This window comes from Patagioenas fasciata, chromosome 2, assembly GCF_037038585.1.
Source record: "Patagioenas fasciata isolate bPatFas1 chromosome 2, bPatFas1.hap1, whole genome shotgun sequence".
Classification (NCBI taxonomy): Eukaryota; Metazoa; Chordata; class Aves; order Columbiformes; family Columbidae; genus Patagioenas; species Patagioenas fasciata.
The window spans coordinates 102,383,367-102,402,591 of record NC_092521.1 but is presented as its reverse complement, the minus strand read 5'-3'; the positions used below and the strand labels follow the sequence as shown (position 1 = coordinate 102,402,591).

The window sequence follows — 19,225 nt, the reverse complement described above, 5'->3', positions numbered from 1 at the left end:
GGAAGACAAATGCATTGCTGCATTACAGAAGACTTTTTGCAGCTTTTCACCTTAAGGAAGTCCAAACTGAGGATCTGGTCCAACAAGCAGTTTTATATGGGAGTAACTTTATCCACTGGGGCAATTACTCCAAATTTTTCACATAAGTATAAAAAAACTTATCTCATGGGCATGTAGTTATTAGGAAAAAAAAAAATTAAAAATTGGATTTTTTCAGATGTGACTAATGCAGAAACAAGTAATGTGGCAATCTTCCTTCACATCCCAAGTCTGTGATAAAGATGCTAAAAATATGCAGATAACTAGCTGGGTGAAAAACAAAACCTCCAGGCAGGATTTTGAAGTTATTGTTTACATTTACGCAGCCTTAGGGATTTCCATATTGTTTAACAGGGACCTGAGATAGCTAAGCTTTTAATCCAAAAATGTTCCCCTATGTAGCACACAAACATCTCCTGAAAGGTGGGGGTGGAAATCCTGCATGTAAGACGGGTTCAGTAGAGCTTGCTTTAGTATTAAATTGTGCATTATTTAAGTACAAGTGGTTCTTTTCTTTACAATAGCATGCAGAAATGTTAAGAGGTAGCCAGGAAAGTCCTGTGTGGGAGAAAAGATGCAGCAATGTTAGTGAATAAATGGGAAAGCAAGTCATCGCAATGCTCCCCTTTTATTCTGAGTGCACTCTGCAGTGTGTCTGGGGGAGGGTTAGACACTGACGGGTCCTGTGACCTTGCAGATGTAGAGGTGAAAGCCTCTGGGGTTTGGCAGCAGCACGACAAGGATGAGCGACCCCTCTGCAGCTTGCTAGGGCACAGGTCCTCTTAGAATCACGCAATATTCCAGCTCATTTCTATCAAGAAGCTGTGGAAAGTAGAGGCCAGAGGTCTTCTGAGAAACGAGTGTGCTTCAGAGCAAGTGGTTTTAGGCCTACAGGTCCTGTCTAGCATGTACCTCTCAGTATAATTCCAGTTATCATCCCAAACTCTCCATGCTGACTTTCCCCCTTACCATACCACATAGTGACAGTGAACCTGTTTCTACAGGCTCGAAATTACTCTTCTCCTTCCTCCACCTCCCCCTAGGAATGCTGCCTCCACTGATTATTTTGAAACCTCATCTCTTCTGACTCATCCTTCTTCCAAGTACTGTTCTTCAGCATCACACTACAAGGAACGGATTTAGACTTTTTTTCATCACAAAGAAATGCTTTCCTTAGACACTATGGAGTTAAGATGTAAAGACTTTCAGATTACTGCCTAGTAGACTTTGGGAAAGAGAAAGTGATTGCTTTGTTTTTATAAGTCTGCATTTTCAAAAGTTCATTTTGCATTAATTCATGTAGCTCATCAGGCTTGATTGTCATAAGGGCAATTTCCCACCATAGTCTCAGGGACCACTCCATCTTATCTTGAGTATTAGCTCTGCCGCTGACTGTAGCTTTGTGTGCAGGCCAGGCCCTAGATGCTTCTGGAGTCTGCTAGCACAATCTCTCCTTGTTTACACAACCTGACAAGGGAAATGAAAATCTTAGTTCTCAATGAATGCTGAATTTCAAAAGAGGGGAAAAAATTAAAAATTTTGCAGCGTAGATTATGGGTTTAATTACTATGGTGACACTTATGTTAAAGCACTCTAAGGGTTTTTTTATGTTTAACAAACACTGTTTTTCTCTTTCAATGTGTCACATCTTTCCTGCAAGGAGAAGGGTACAAGAATACCCATCAGCCTGAAAGGGCAACCTTACCTGTGTGGTTTTAAAGACAAAGAATTGCTATGTGAGCTTGATTGAAAAATGATGCTTTGTATCAACATGCTCAGTGGACTTCCCTCTTTTTATCTCACTGGCTTCTGTGGAAACTCAATATGAAAAGTTATCCCAAGTCTAAGTAAGGGAAAAACTTCCATATGGGGACTTTGCATGAATATAAATAAGTCTACAAGCTGCAAGGTTATGAAAAGTCAGCCACAAAGAATTTCTGTGTTTACAGAAGGCATCAGTAGATCTCCCAGCTGTCTAGAGTACCATGACATGAAGTCTTCTTCAAGAGGGCTTTGGCTGATTGCACAGGATGACTGATAAATGCTCCATCACATTTGAATATTCTGGATTTTCCCTGGCCAATATCTACTTTGTCATATGCTGGATGTCGCTTCTCTCCTGGGTCCTCTGACACCCTAATCCCTGAGCTAGTGTCACTAATGGCAGTCAGCCTGTAGTGTTACAAGGTCAGCTGAGACATGGATCTCTAATAAGATTAAGACTCATCAGTATGGGTTTAGCCCTTTTCTTTTCTGAGACAGAGGAACAGAATTATTCAAGACTTGCAGCAACAACTCCAAGCACTTGCTAAGTATTACCTTCCCTCCCCTGCTCCTCTGGGGAACCTACTAGACAGTTTTGCAAATTTGTATAAACTCTTTAATGAAAACAGAAAGCAAAAATAGCAAAGAGCAGTTATGTTTTGTTTGAAAATAACTTTTCTTAGACATCATCTAGATCTGCATTTTTTTTATGAAGTGATGTGCTTGTCAGCATCTTCTTTGATATTTTGGTTGGTAGTTTTTCAGTAATCAAAAAAGGTGAGAATTGAGGCTTGTGTCCTTTCCAGAAGGGCCCTTCACTCTATTTTCTTCTGCCTGGGTGCAACAGGTTTTATACCTCATGTGAGCAAATTACAAAGCCTTGTAAATAGGGATATGCTGTAGTTTTTCAAAACCAAACATTTGAAGAAGTCAGAAAACCCAAACTGGTTATTGTTTCACAAATGCTTGTGTTAGCATCTTGTAGGTGAACTTCTAGGAAGTTTCACATGGACATGCATTGTACCTTTTCCTTTATGTAATAACTTCAGGTGTCATGTTGGTGGATGTCAATTGGATGCCATAGAAATCTAGGAAAGGCATTTCACCCACTTTCCATAGGGAAATCAACCCCCTCCCCCATCTACCCTGACACCTAAATCCCAGATACAGTAGCTTTGAATGACAGCTGGATTTTGAATCCCATGAGGAGACTCTATGCCTCTTGATGGATTCATTGTGACACTGGCCAGGCTGCCTGCAAACTGGTGGACAGCTCTGTTTGCCAAATGTTGACATTATCTAATTGGCATTTCAGCCCACTTCTCATTTTTAATGGACATGAGAAAGACACAGCCAGCAGAGCGCTGCAGCAGCGGCAGTGTGTTCGAGCTGCGCTGGCTGCAACCTCCCTCGAACAGCTGCAGGATTGCACCAGCACCCAGAGCGTGGAGACCGATACTTAAAAGCTGCTGGACCACTTTTTGGAAAATAAAGGAACTGAGGAGGAAGAATGACAAATTCAGGTGTAGATGCTGGTAGTCAAAATAGTCTCGTGTTATTGTGGTGTCTAAATAGCTTAGACCACCTAACCTACTAAACAGCCAAAGCGACTCCTCATTGGAAAAACAGGCTTGCCATAATCAAGAAGATAGTTAATATACATGTTCTGATCTGTAGAAAGTCTCATGATGCATTCTTTTCAGAAATATCAAACCTTTGAATGAGTAGCTTAGAGCAGAGCACACAAAGTGGGCCATCTGCTGAAGCAGCTGAGAGATGGCAACTCATATATTACGGTGGCTGTCCATTCATAATTGTTGTCTACATCTCAATAAATAGATCTCTTTCTCTTTTTCATATCTATCTACCTGGCCTGTCAGAGAAGTGGTGGATTACTTTTTCTCACTGTACTAAACTGTTTTTCCAAATAAATTATTACACCTCTCTTGGCTTGCAGCAATAGTGTAGCAGAATGGATAAACCATTCTCATGGTTCAGCCATCACTCTAAATCTTCATCAGACAGTGTTTCAGTAGCTGCACCCTTTTATCCTAAACATGTCATTCCTAATTTCCTCTCAGAGGGTCTTTCCACCTTATTTCATGTTACTTTAACTGGCAGGATATAGCTCCATCGAAAAAAACTCTATAAAAAACACTGCCTGGATGAGGTGTGGTGCAAGAGACATAAGCGTGAGTCAAGGTGCTTGAAGCTTTCTTGAAATTAGTATCGCATAAAAATTTTAATCTTACCACTCTGTAAACCAAATGTGTGGCCAAAAAACCTCAGGACTACCAGATAAATATGTGATCTAACAGTTGTAATTAAGCTACTTCAGTAGTAAGCCAGAAACTAAATACGAGGAGATGTGATTACATGTATAACCAGGGCTTTTAAAGAAAAATAAAAAATAATAGGAAAAGTCCAAATTTTTTTTAAAATATAATTTTCAAGTTAATGTTTTCTTTCATCTTATATTTCTTCAATATTAGCTTCATTGTCACTTGGTGGAGCTGCAATATTTTACATTGGACTCCTTTTTGCTAACAACGCTTTCCCAGGTGTGGTCTGCATTAATGATGGAGAACTTTTTTATAGCTTAACATCAAGAAGACTTTTAACAGACTACTGTGAAAGGATTTTCCAGTTTTAGTGAGAGTTATGAAATTATTCACCATTCTAACAACACATTAAAGCTTTCCTGCAGTCTCAAATAACATTTTCCTTAATACCCCCTTCCAATTGCATGCAGGTACATGTTTTCAGCCACTCTCCACAGTACCTTAACAATCACTACACATCTCACTTATCTAAACTAGTGGTTAAAAACTTTTAAGAGAAAGCTGTTTAATTAAAAGTAAAGCAGACATTTATTGTGTATTTAGTGTGCCAATTTTTCTATGACCTAAGTACCATTTCCTAATTAAATTTTGTAATTCTTTCATATACTACGACTACAATATGATAATACAGAATAAACATGACACCTAATTCAATACTCCTATGTGCATTTCCAATGTATCATTAGCTGGGTGGAGTTTTAAAATCTGAGGCTGGATCTTCCCCCTGTTGAAGTCTGTAAGACTACATTTATACTTTTTGCATCAACTTTAACAAAATTAGAATGAGACCTGTGGAACTCATGGTCATGATTCACTTCCATACATTGATTTAATCTGTCATAATTTCTTTGGTTTCAGAGGAATCAATCCAGATCAATAAAGTCATTCTATATGTAGCTTTTTCTACAGGTTAGAAACACACTTTTTTGTCATATTTTTTTCAGCATTATACATATATGCATGCATGTACAGAGAACTCGATGCTAGCAACCCTCACAGTAACGTAAAACAGAAGTAATTCCACTGCTATGTATGCATTTACACCAGAGGTGGTGTAAAATTAAATTGCTTAAGAGTAGGTGCTTGCTCGCTCACCAGATAATACACACACTTTTGTTTGTGCATAATAGACATACTTCCATGCATATTCATATCAAAACATGGCAGGCCTTAAGATCAAAACATTGCCTTTGTATTCAACAGAAACCAAGGATGTGTTCTCCTAGTAATGCCGTGATAAGTCGACCACTTAAACATTACTGTGAAACACGAGTGTGACTTCAGTGCCTTGTGAGGCACAAGACAACTGACGGCGATGTGAGAACACACCTCTGTTGTTCAGTTTTTTATCGTTATTGCTTTAACACTGACATCTGACCCCTTTAGTTGCCTGTGCATAGTGAAGTGTTCCTGGCTCACACCTGGTGTCGGTAATAAAGCACAGCATGCATAAATAATGAAGATATGGTTGTGAAACTTCACTAAGTGGCAACTGCCTGTGACAGAGATGCTGCTACCAGCACTTATTGCTGTAAAGGTTTGTTAATGGAGACTGCTCAGCGGATGACAAAATGACACAATTAAAGTTTATTCCAAATGACATCAGGGTCATAAAAGGAAACAAAAGAGGAGGAAATGGCTCTGGTGGGTTGAAAATATATTGCAAGGTACATTATTACGTCTGCACTTTTTGCTATCGCAAGAGGGCTTCATATTCACTTAAAACAGCATCTCTTGAAAGCCAAGTTAATGAAAAGGGCAACTGTTGGCTAGACTGAAAAATGATGGCTTGTTTCACTCTGCTGGATATATTTTCCACAAAAAGATCTAGTAAGAAAGTCTTTTGAGACTGGGATAGGAGAGGCATTTCTCCTGTCACATACTGGATCAGAGACTTTCCAGATGAGAAAAGGATTTCAAATTCAAGTAGTCAGTCCATTTGCAGGGAAAAGCTCTCACATACACAGAAAAGTACTTCTAGTGTAGAGTTTGTCGTATTCTGATTTATTCTGAAATTTCTAGATGAGGGTTGAAACTGTGGGCCCCTTGAGGACCAGACATATAGCCCAATTTGCAGAAGAGTTATTTGCTCCTAAGCACCTCTTCCATTGGGAAAGAAGAAATGTATGTAAATGGAGACTGAGGTGCTCCAAGGAGAAATCAGAAGGCAATAAAATGTCAGTGATTTTGAGCCACTTGCAGTTAATTTTCCATTGATTCCACTCATCACTCTGCGTAGGGAAGAAGGAAAGAATATTTCATTGGATTTCTTCTGCTCCACCAATGCTTTGTGATGTACCTAGTGGGGATGTGTGATTTTTTCTCCAAGTAAGCAGAAGCAGAAACAAAAATATGGGATTGGACCACAAGTACCACTTGTGTGCATTAATCCAGGTAAAATGAAAATAGATCAGCTTAATTCTGTCCGAGAGACTGCAAGGACAGCCTGGAAGTCGTAGAAACACTTCTTACAATGTGCAAAATTAGAGTATTTAAGGGTATTTTTAATTTAGGGTATTAATTGAAGGACATTTTTAATCCTAGGAAGCCAAGAAAACCAAGGCCACAGAGGAGTATCACTTTGAGTATTTCAGTTTCAGTCAACTGAATAAGATGCAAAGTCCCACCATTCAGATAAAAGGTGCCAGAAATCAGCTCCAACTAATTCAGCTTCACTATGACATTTTTCTTGTGCTGTAGTTGAGGAAAGTGATGGGTTGCTTGCAGTCCTGTTAGTATGTTTTAGTAATTTACTGCTGCCCCAGCTCAGACTGCTCCTCTGCCCCACTCAGGTTTGATTAATGAGGGATTTTTAGGAATGTTCATTTTCAGGAACTTTTTTTTTTTTTTTTTTTTTTTTGCACTGCTACATACTTGCAGCAAGTATTTCAATCAACTGCTATTTCACAGGCAAGGAGCAACAAGCTGTTGTTACTTACATGCGCACCTCACCAGCATAAAAAAAAACATTGCTAAAGATGTAGCAACAGGTCAGTGGCTGCCTAAGCTGCAGACCTCCAGATTTCTAGGGATTGCCTCTTGCAGCAACACTAAAACATATTTTCTCTATTAACTTTTATGATGCAGCTTTAAGTTTGTAATTTCAGTCTTCTTCATAGAGAAAGGATGTTTAGGGAAGAGAGCTGGGCAAACATTTTGTTATGTTTTCTTGGCATATTAACACATCTTCCAACAGTCTGTGGCTCAAAGCATCCTGGTCTTATGTTTAATAGCCTTTGGTGACTTTTTTTTTTTTTTCTGAAATAACTGTACCTGAATCTATGTAAATTTTTTGCACCCATTTTATGTCAGCACTAGAAACAATGAGATGAACACCAGGCCTCCACAGACATCTAATGTAATACAGAAACACAATTTTCTTACAATGGTTGGATGCTTTCCTTGCAAAGTGTGATGTTAATTGGAATACAGTAATCTTCAGCGCAAAGGTTTTGCTTTGGTAGAGATAATGATAAAACAAGTAGAGTTGTACTTGCCTTAATAAAAAGTCATCCTACCCCTTCAATATGAAAATGGGCTTTGACCCTTGTTAGCTAAATGCGTTCAAGTGAGAAATTGAGCAGCAGTATTTGGGCCAATTAGTCTCTACTATGCTGCTTCTCTTAGTAAAAAAGATTATTTGTGTTCTACCCAGCCCTTTTCTGGTGCTTTTTGGCATGCATTACTTCATTGTGAAGGAAGATCCTTCTCACATTCCAGGAATGAGTGTGTGCCCTTGTAAAATCAACAAGATTAAGAAGTTTGCCTTAAGGTATTGATTCCTGCCTTAGCAAAATATACTGCAGAGCTATACATCAACACTTTCTGGCACATATTGAAAAGAAAATGAAATTCCTGAATAATAATATCTTCAAAACTGGGGGTAAATGTTTTTTTGTTCACATTTGTGTAATATTTCTTTCTAGCAGATACCTTCTCATTTTGTCTTCTGTTCGTCAGCAGGAAAAGAAAGCCTGTTGCTGCAGAAATCCATGCTTCATAATCCCACTATCCTCAATGTGGTCTTGTCCGGGGGCAGCAGAACACAGGCAGCCCAGCAGCACTGCTGCTGTCTCCCGGTTCCTGCTGCAAGAGGCGTCCCATGGAGCTCGATCCTGTGGACCTCAGCGTAACTGCTTACATACCAAAAGTGGAGAGAATGTGATCAAATCCTCTCCCAAAAATAGGTCCTCAGTAAGCAGTCGTCTTTTCTCATCCCCACTGTGTCAGTGTCAAACTAGCATGATTAGGCAGGGAGGACACTGATGGAGTACAGTAGCAGCAACCTTTTGGAAGAAAAGCAAAATAAAAGCCTTGCTCGCTTGCCCTCTTTTCAGGAGTGCAATGGTATTTATCCAGTGTGTGAGAGCTCTCAGCCTCAGCCTTCTGACAAAATTTCTATTGTAACTAATTATATTCTCCTTATCTACAAACCTCCCATGCTTCAGCTAGCTTGAGTGGAACTTTTCCAACCAAATGTTTTTTCAATGGAAAACTGCTGTTTGATTGAAAACAAAGCTCTTCTACAAAAGTGTCAACTTCAACAAAATCTGAAAAACAATTACAACTCCTTCAGTAAGCTTAAAATACCCTACATTAACCTTTTCAGAACAGCTGCTCCATTTTTCATTTTGAAATTACTCCTTCAGATTGTGTTATATTTAAAATTGAGATTAAAGACTGGGGCTTAAAATTAAATTGTTTTGAAAACGTCACTTAAAGTGACTTGATTTTATTCCACTTCAGAAGCAAAATAAATCTTGAAATCCTGAAATTTCCTGTGAAAGAGAAATTTTGTATCCTTTGCCACTTTGCTCATCTGCTTTTGGTTCCATGCTAGGGTGGATCATCACCATCCTCATTAAGGAAATTCGTAGAATCATAGAATTATTCTGTTTGGAAAAGACCCACAAGATCATCAAGTCCAACCATTATAAACCATGTCCCTAAAAACGTCATCTTTTAAACACCTCCAGGGATGGTGACTCCACCACTTACCTGAGCAGCCTGTTCCAATGCCTGACAACCCTTTCTGTGAAGAAATTTTATCCAATCTTAACCTCCGCTGGTGCAACTTGAGGCCATGTCCTCTTGTTCTATCACTTGTTACCTGGGAGAAGAGACCAACACCCTCCATGCTACAACCTCCTTTCAAGTAGTTGTAGACAGTGATAAGGTCTCCCCTCAGGTTCCTTTTCTCCAGGCTAAACAGTCCCAGTTTCCTCAGCTGATCTTCATAAGACTTGTGCTCCAGACCCCTCACCAGCTTCTTTCTCTACATTTGCTCCAGTATTCATGTGTATTCTCCACATAGGACTTGTATTTCAGTCATGGTGACTGTAGCTGGGTCCTATACAGAACCAAATTTTTCTCTCTCCCATTGCCTTGAAGTCTTACGCTCACCTTTCGTATATGTAAGAGTCTGATCGCTTCCTCTTACAAGTGAACTGCTGTTAACTTTTTTAAAATTTCATATATGACAGCCTGAAAAGTGTGTTACTGAAAATCAGTTGCATATTTCTGTTCTATGTCTACTCAAGGAAAAGAGAAAGAAAACCACAGACAAAGGTTCTGATGAAAAAAACTTCCATAATTTTCACAGTTGTGTGTCCTCTGTAGAGAATGTCCTGCTCCTCTGTTCAGATCACATTTCCCATACAGCTTTTGCTGCTGGAGTACCACTTACCCAAGACAGCAAGACAACAGGAGAATCCAAAATGTGAGGATTTACAAGTTATTTAGAATATCTGGAATTTCATGTGAAAACAAATTCAGACAGCACAAAGTTACTTAAACCTCAGTTGTGACAGTGTCGTTAGTAGATGATGCCAAACACCCTTATCTGACTTCCGCTTCTGGATAGTTCTTTAGGGTAGAGCGAAATGGAACAGGTTAGTGACAAGAGAGTAATCTTTCTGTGACAATTCAGACTAAAGTTCAGGAGATGCAAATTTTAATGTTGTCTGTATTAGTACAAGGAAGGGTTCTGTGTCCTCAGCAACTCTGAAAGTAGGTCCCATGAGTGATGCTTACCAATTTTCTCTGGAAAAAATGGTCTCAACATCTGGCCTCAGTCTCCCCTTAAATACAATCAGGAGAATAATGCTAATCTATTTTATGTTGTCATGAAGTTTAGCTCAGTAGGTGGTCAAATAATGTTTGAAAATACTTATAATTCAGATATTCTCACCAGCTGAGGATCTGTCCTTGAATGCTGATTTAGAAGTATATATTCTACTTCAAACAAATCAGGTCAGCCTATTTCTAATTGGTTCTTACTTAAATACTAGATCATGACATTTAGGAGCATCACAGCATCACTGGGATTGTTATGATCCATCTCAGAAAATATCAGTAAAGCTGTAACACATAAACATATGTGCTGACATTAGAGAACACCAGCAGAAGACAGAGATAGCCCACATCCTAACTCAGACTTCATTACTGCCTCGTCTGCTTACCTTCATGACAGTGTATTTCGGAACTCCTATGCATCTGGCTGATGCCTAAACCACACCAGGCGAAATGTTGTGTCTAGATTTGTCATCCAGCATAGGCAAGCAGCTTTCTAGATGCTTGGAATGGATGAAAGCTATGGCATCTGTCCCTAAATGCAGAGTAGATAGTATTACAGCTCCTTGTAACAGAGGTACAAGGACTTAGGTCATCATCATGGTAAAGAATGTTCTGACAGCACTGAGCCTTGTCAGAAAACACACATTTATCAAAGAAAAAATCATTTTTGTGAAGATATATCCAGTTTCATAGATCCTTATCAAACCACAAGTGTGGTTCTGATGGAGCACTATTTGCCAGGAAATATTCCCTTAGAAATCCTGGTATCTTAGGCTCTCAAGGGCAGGGACAGTATTTCTAGTCACACCAGGCAGCCCTGGTTCCCATACTGCCTGACTCCTAAATAGGCAAGTCTGAAGTCCTTTTGCATTTTTGCCTTATTATCCTTCTACTAGAAATAGAGGTCTCTGTGACTGATACCTTGCAGTGGAGTTCTGAAACTTGCTGCTTTTTCAGTTGCGTTGTTTGATGCTGCCAGCTAAAATCTTCCTTAAACAAGCTGGAAATATATAATGCTGGACAACATTTGCTTACAAACACACACCCCACTCAAGGCAATCAGTTTTGGTAGTGAGTCAAATGGATTTCTGAATCTTTTCTTAAAAATAATCTGATTAAACCTTCTTATGCTTCATGGTTATCTTCTAGCACAATTTTCTCAGGTGGTCCACCTGGAAACTCTGGTACCAGCTCTTCAGCCCAAACTCAAACAGTACTCTGGAAGGCTTTGTTAAAATACTTCAGATAATATACTCAGTAATGCACAGCCCAAAATTAGATTGTCTCTGAAATTAATTCATATTAAATTGTTGTTTTAATACCAAATGAAAAAGTAATTCTTATTCCTCCTTCCCCCACTCAGACTTCCTCATGCACAGTTGAAGTTTCACTTAGGCTAAATCATCTTGGTGATATATGGGGGGCATAATTCTTTCATCCAATTTGTTCTTCATGTGCAAATGTCTAACTACTAATCAAAAATGCGGTAAGAAAGATTTCTTTATTCAGTCAGAATTACAAGGTAGCAAATTTCCAGAGAAACAAAAAATTATGCAAGTCATGACAAAGTATTGGTTGCATAATAATGTGATGTCAACAGAACAGAACAATCATGTTTGCAGGTGGGAGCTTTACATACATTATACAGCAAAGGTGTTGCTGTTGAAGTGGAAATATAAATCAGGCTGTACATATTTATAGAAAATAAAGCTTTATTCACATACTAATACCCATCTTCTACATCACGACAAAGAATTATGATCTCTCTCCTGGACTGACTAACAGAAAAGGAAAACTTCAGTGTTTAGTATTAAATCTGATGTGAATGATACTTAAGGTCATGAAAGGCCATCTTAGTTGTACTGAAATTTTTTAATCTTATTTGCAGATTATTCCATCAGTGGTTCCCTGGAGTTGCAAAAAGATTTTATTCTCATATCTTTATTATTTAACTGAATGTTGAAAGTGCAACATATTGTAAATTGCTCTCAATTTTAAAGAGTACTTTCTTGTCTCAATATCATAGCATGTGCAGAGCTACAGGAGTGCTGAGTCAGAAACATACCTGGGCAAATTTGATAGAGGTATATGAAGTGGTTGGATATAATTAGGTAAGAAAATGACTGTAGGGGGTGAAGTAGATAATCATACTTAATTGTCATTCAACAGACGTTCAAAATGACTGTAACTTATGCCAATATGATGTAACAACCAAATTTAATTTTTATGTTATATCAGGATGCAATTCTCATTGAAATCAGCAGGTCCAAATCATTAGGGGTGTCAGACTACTGAATTCTGCAAGCAGGAATGTATTTGGCCCTATGCAAATGGTGTGGCAAATTAGACAGGCCTTGCTATGTTTTTCCTTATCATGGTCATCACCTTTTGTAAAATCTACTGTTTCATTTCATTAGTGATGTTTAAGATGCTGCTGTTCATACATACGAAATGCCTGGACTTCCCAACCGCAAACACCTCTCTAAGAATTCAATTTCGGCAACTGAATCCAAGACAACTTTACCAACAGCCTGAGTACCCAGTTTCCTGGCTGAATTAACATAGCACCAGTGCTGAAGGTCCGGCTTGTATAGGCACAGTTCAGAGCTTGTCTTCATTATGAAGCCAGTCCAAGTCTGAGCTGTTGTCTTCACCTGGCCTGGACTGAAGGTTTTCAGCAAAGCTGCATCAACAACATAAAAACATTTTTTCTCACTGTTTACCTCTGTTCACCTGGAGGTATAATCCATGGTTCCTGCGTTAAATTGAAGAATGTATCTCTCCCTCTACTTACAGGAAGAGACAACAACGTGAGTGTTTTAGCTTGCATGCTCAATTCAAAACTGAAAAAATCCCTCCATGACAGCAATCTGAACCTGGTTTCTAACCGCTCCCCTACACAGGCAAGCCAGTCTGTGTCTAAAGGCTTTTCTTGTGGGTTTGAAGTGACAGCAGAACTTCAGTGATAAGGCTAAGGATGGGCAGACTCATACTTCACTGACCAGGCTTGGCAGAAGTCCTCCAAGCAGTTATTTCAGCCATCTAACACCAAGTTTTCCAGCAGACCCTCTTTTCTGGTCTGGTCCGCCCTAGACAGGAAAAGCCAGTGGTGAAACCACACTGAGCATATCCATCAATGCTGCATTGCCTGGTAGCCAGGCAAAAATGCAGGAGTCTTTGGCACTAGTGGAGGCACCTGTAGGTGCCCTGGGTCCTAGAGGTGAGGCCACCTCTCCCTGAAACCAGTGTCATTGCATCTGCCCAGGAGCTTAGTACAGTGTTCACTCACTACCTACTTCCATGCATTTCTTGTAGGACAATCTGATTCTTTTATTTCCTGGCCACTGCAGAGGTATCTCTGGTACGTATTTATACAGCAACAATTGCAACCCACTTGTGCACAGGTATTTATAGAGCACCAACAACATGCAGTTGTGCCTAATGACTGATATTAGAATGATGTGTCAAATACAAAATCTTTTTCTGAAAACAGCAGGGTCCAAACAACTTGGCTAATGAAACAGGCAATGCGGAACATGTATTTGGCACCACCTCGTCTATCCTATTTTTGGCCACCAAAATAAATCATATGGATCTCAAGTACATGAAAATAACACCACAAGACCACCTAACTTGCATGCATGTCAATCTCTCACAGTAAGGCTTACAATAGAGTTTGTTTTGTTTTGTTTAGTTTTCTTCAAAAGCAAACTCTTTGCATAAATCAGCTCTTTTGTGATAAACTAAGATGACTAATGCTTGTGCTCAGTACAGGGTAGAATGGAGCAGCTGAGCTCTCCCTGTGATTCACGGCATGGGACTCTCCATGCTCAGGCAATGCCCACCTTGCAGCATGAATTCATGTCCAGTGCCTTCAAGGCAGGACAGTGTTAGCCCCATTCTGTGCCCTGGAAAATGGTGAAGCTCAGCAACCAGCCTTGTGTTGCAGACAAGTGACCAGCCTCGTGTTGCGAGCTGGATTTGATACACAAAAAGGCTGGCAAGACAGCACTGCCATCACAGCAGTCCCGCCTTCCTCTGTGCAGCTTCCACCTCCCTCTTCTAGTCTCCTCAACAATCAAATAAAATGAAGGTTATTTCAAAGAGAGCAACTTGTCCTGTGTTATATGGGGCTGATCTACTAAGTGAAAATATTGTTGATATCATTCTCTCATTGAAGCAGAGACAGGGAAGCAGAGGAGAGGAAGCACCAGAGATATACAGATGTAATCCAAGCTTGTCCAGCAAACATAAGGACATACAAATTGTCACACTGGCACAGGACAGTTGTACGGATTATTTGTTATTGCTCTGTGGCAGTGGCCTGAATCAGGTGCTTTAGAGAAATGTCAGAAACACCGCTGACATTGACTGTAAAATTACCTGCTCACCATGGAAATTTTTTCCTAACCATAAGCAATCAGTGGTTGGTCTACAACCTTCCAGGTCACTTGCCCTGTATTTGCATATATCTCTGTGCCTCTCAAGCCTGTGAATGTAATACATGAAGTATTTATAAAGTTATCAGAAACATATCTAATGGATTGGATTCAGTTTTCATTACTTCAGTACAGTATTTCTGAGAGTCAGATTCTGCATTTGGAAATTGTGCTCATGACACATGATATAGATGCATTTATATCCTTTGAGAGCATGCAAAAATAAATATAGTTGAGACAGAAATCTCCCACTGTAGGGAAAGGTGGCTCCTCTTCAGCCACAGATAATCCTCTGCACCTGTCAGAGGAAAATACAGCATATCTACCATCATAGATGTTGCAACCAACTGCTTAGATTTTTAAGATAATCATTTTTGTGAAGAGGTGTGCATGGCTGGATGTTACTTTGAAATCAAGCCCTGTGTGCATGCAAGAGAGAACAGAGGTGTGCTAGTATAGTTTTCAGATCTATATGGATACACCTGCACAGCTCTGTATATAACTATTAAATATGCATAGATATATACATATGCATATGTGCTTACATGCATACAAAAGCTGGTGCATCCAGGAAACAGATTCCAAACTGGGAAATAAAACTCTTCCTTTATTCTCACAAAAGGGAGTGAGAATAGATTCTGCAGTATCATGCCTGTTAGTAGACAGAGGCAGGAAGGGTGACTGACTGATAAATTGATTTTGATCACAGTAATGGCAGAGAATTTGCTATAATGGCCAAAATCATGAGTTGGGAGCATTATTGCTCTTTAAGTAAATGTTTGCAACCCAAAGATGATACCTTTTGGGGTGAAAAAAACCAAACCAGTCAATACTATCACTGCCATTTTGGTTTACATTGAATGGAGGTGGTGTCAGGTGAGAGTAGCAAAGGAATCAATTGCACATACTTGAAAAGGTATGCTATTATGCTATGTATGATCACATCATGAGCAGTTCAAACTAAAAGATGTGCCTTAAATATATAAAATACATATGCAAAAGATCTAAAATAACATGACTCACTATCAGCTGCTGGATATCTCAGAAAGCAAAGTGCTAGGGTTGAATTTTTTTTTTTCTCTAATTTTATTAATGGCACACCCAAAGAACGCAACACTGCCCTTTCAGATATTAGCCATTGTGCCAGTTTAGGCCTAGAAATTCTTCAAACAGACTGATGTTTCATTCTGCATTCAAATAAAAGTTTTAAATAGGATCCACAGGTTTGATGTATCTAAAGCCTCTACAATCTTGTTCTGTTGCTTGAGTCTAAATCTTTTTTGAAGAATCCTACCTTGCATAACTCTTTAAGTAAAACAAAGGCTGTAGTTTTTCATATGCTAACTTCTGCAAGCTCATTGCTAACGTTTCCAAAACACTTCTTTTCTCCCCGCAGTCATACACTGGCCTCTCTCTGTCCATGTAATCTCCCTTCCCATCTCTGCTTCACCTTTTTGCACACATCATCACATAGCAAAACAGATTTCAGCGTGTTGCATACTTGATTTGTGAAAATTCACAAGTTATACAAAAAGTAAAACGCCAAGAAAGTTTTTCTCAGATCCTTCCAGCCAACAGTGTCTTTCAAAAAGATTCAAACACAGCAGAAACCCCAGCCTTCAAGAGCCTTGGGACAGACTCAGAGCTTTCTCCTGCTTCTGCAGTGTGTGACGTAATGGTTTACATTGAAAGGCCAATGTGCTTGGGATTTGACAACCTTGGGATCTGACAATCTTCCTTAGTGTGGACCTCAGAATTTAAATGTTTCCATGCTCCCTTATCTAACACTTTATTCTTTCTCACATTCCTGTTACTTATATGGGTGTGCAGTCAGAGTGGGTTAGCCAAAATCATTTATGGAAATGCATGCTGCTTAGTTTTCAAAAAGATTGTATTTCGGCTATTCTTACTTCAGATCACAGCACACAGGCTATCATTTAAAACTTGCAGATAGTCAGAGAAATAAGAGCTACTCAGCTTAGTTTGGTAGTAAACTTCTCTAGCACAGACTGCATAAATGTTGCATGCAAGCGTGAAAACACATACATGATTTGCAAAACAAATAAGCATTTTCAAAACCCTTTGCATTTGAAAATATCAGGCATTTTTTCTAAAGGAAAGCTAGAGTGACATAGGGAGAAGCTGTTTCTTAATCAGGCGCTGCTTGTACCTAAGCAGAGTAATCTAATTTGCAAGTAGGTGACCTATGTGTCTGGAAAATATCTGATTATTTATTCAACTAATCAAATTATATTGTATCATTTGATGACAGGATGTACACAGTGCTGACATGATGTTATTTTTGTCACCAGATAAGGGGAATTGATGCTAATCTATATCACTTTTGTTAGTCATCATCTCTTACACCTAGACCTATCAAGGGAAGCATGAATGCATTTTGTGAAGCTCAACAGCACACATATCATTAGGTCATAGTAAAGATATGCATTATTGAACAACAACAACAAAAAGTCCAGGAACAATCATAATTTGATCAACTTTTCTACCTACCAGTACTTTAAAGGTGAAAGCACCCTTCTGCCCCTCTCCCACCAGCCAGCGTGATACACTTGCCCATTTCCATTTCTTCATTTTTTTCCTTCTGTCACCATCTGTTTTTAGGAAGAGACCACCATGTGTTAGACTATCTGCTGGGAAACCTTGCCTCTTGTTATCCCCAAAGGCACTGAAATCTTAAGAACACCTTCTGTTATCCTGTATGCACTTGTGATGTATGTTTCATAATTAATATCAAGTCATGTGGCATAACCTGAGCAAAAGGCTGTCCTCTTTTTCTATTTTTTTGATTGACTCGTTTCATCCTCTAACAATATCTCCTGCAAAGGTCAGTGAACAATTCTGAGATACTTGCTAGGGAGAGGTGTGTGTCTGTGTGACCTGATGAGGAGCACGGACTACAGTCTCAATGGATCTCGATATTCAGCACATCCTTCCCCTCTTTTTTTTTTCCCTTTTTTTTTTTTTTTTTTCTGATGACCCAGTATGTTATTTCAATGGGGAGAAGGAGCGGTGAGAGAGGGTCCTGAGGACCTAGTGGGAGGGAGAAAAGCTTTTAAAATCCGTAATCATGAGCCGCTCATAGAGAGAACGGAGCCTCCTGTATGAGAAGGGATGAGAGTGCAATGATGGTAATTGTTGCCGTTACTGCTCCCACGGGTGAGGGGCTCTGGCCCCCGTATAGCGGGAGGAGGAAGCCTGGGGAAGGGCAGGCGCCTGATCGAGGCTCCCAGTGTCGAAGCTGCTGGGTTTCACCACTGCCACCTCCGTGATCCTTCTTGCGCCACGGGTGGAAGCATTGCGGCCGCCCGCGTCTCCCACTTCTTCCAGCCACGCTTCCACCCAGGGGAAGCGGTGGCCCCAAGGCTGCTCGGGCCGAGGCTGCTGGAGGTGGGCGAAGGGAGGCAGGACGAAAACTGCCAAGTCGGGCAAAGTTGGCGGCAGCGGAGCGGGGTCTCGGGGGACAGGGGGGGTGCCACAGCGCCGGTGGCCCCCGTGTGGCACCAGCTACCCCGAAGAACCGTGTGGCTCAGCAGGGGCTGCCTACGCCGCACGCATGCTTGCGACGGGCGAGCGGCAGCAGCCGTCGCCGCGGCGCTTCGGCGCGTCCCAGGGAGCGTCCCCGCTTCCGCTCATCCCCTGACGTGGCCGGAGCTGTCTCTGGTCTGCCCGGCGCTGCGCCTCCTCCCCGTTTACCCCAAAGGGTGCCCGTGGTAGCAAGCGTATTCTCCCTGGAGCCATCCTCCTTTGGGGCGCCGGAAGGACTGAATACAACTTCAGCTGCCGTGGCCGCTTTCATCCTTTTCCTTCCCTCCCCCCGCTCGCCTGAAAAGCGCAAACTTGCGCTGAAATGGCACCTCGGCTTGAATGCGAGTCTAACCAGCCCATTAAATGGGATCAACGTACCGTTTGCATGGAATGAAACCTTTCCCAGTCCTGATTGCTCCAAAGGGGAATCACGTCCTGCTTCCCACCTTTCCAATTTTAATTCTCCCGGTGTACACACGCTTGTAATTACTGGTGATTTTGCTAATGCAACCCCGAGCAAAAAGCATGCTGGTACTATGGAGAGGGAAGGCAAAGGAAATACCGTTAATTTAAGGCAATATACATGTGGATTATGCTCGTCCTTTTCTACACCACCCTACAGATATTGCACATTAAGCATCAACCCAAACGTCAGCGGCTCGTTTCCTAGTCTGCTTTTTTTTTCTTTTTTTTTCTTTTTTTTTTTCTTTTTTTTTTTATGGATCACCAGGTGATCTGGAAATAAATGATGGATCGCTTCGTGGACCGGCGAAAGGAGGGAAACTGAGAAGACGACTTGTTAGTCCTGACTCTTACCAAGGAGAATGCTGCCTGACATCACTCCAGCCGGGATTGCTTCTTCTGTAACTCTCTACATTCACCGCAGACCGCTTCGCTCGGGGCGAGGGGGGGGGAGGGGACGACACCCGAGTATAATATCACGTCGGGCCTTTTCCGCACTTGATTCCCCTCCTTCAGGAGAACGGGGCTTCGAAGCGTGATCGTTAATGTCGGTGATCA

General features: G+C 40.6%; 1 long non-coding RNA gene across 1 annotated transcript; it reads right to left on the bottom strand.

Moving 5' to 3' along the window:
• Nucleotides 1-11,749: 11,749 nt before the first annotated feature.
• LOC139827412 (uncharacterized) lies at nt 11,750-18,762 on the bottom strand. Its single transcript, XR_011737948.1, has 3 exons — nt 18,584-18,762; nt 17,171-17,271; nt 11,750-12,903 (listed from the first exon to the last, which is right to left on the bottom strand). It is a non-coding gene; the product is annotated as an uncharacterized lncRNA (long non-coding RNA).
• Between the last annotated feature and the right edge of the window lie 463 nt (nt 18,763-19,225).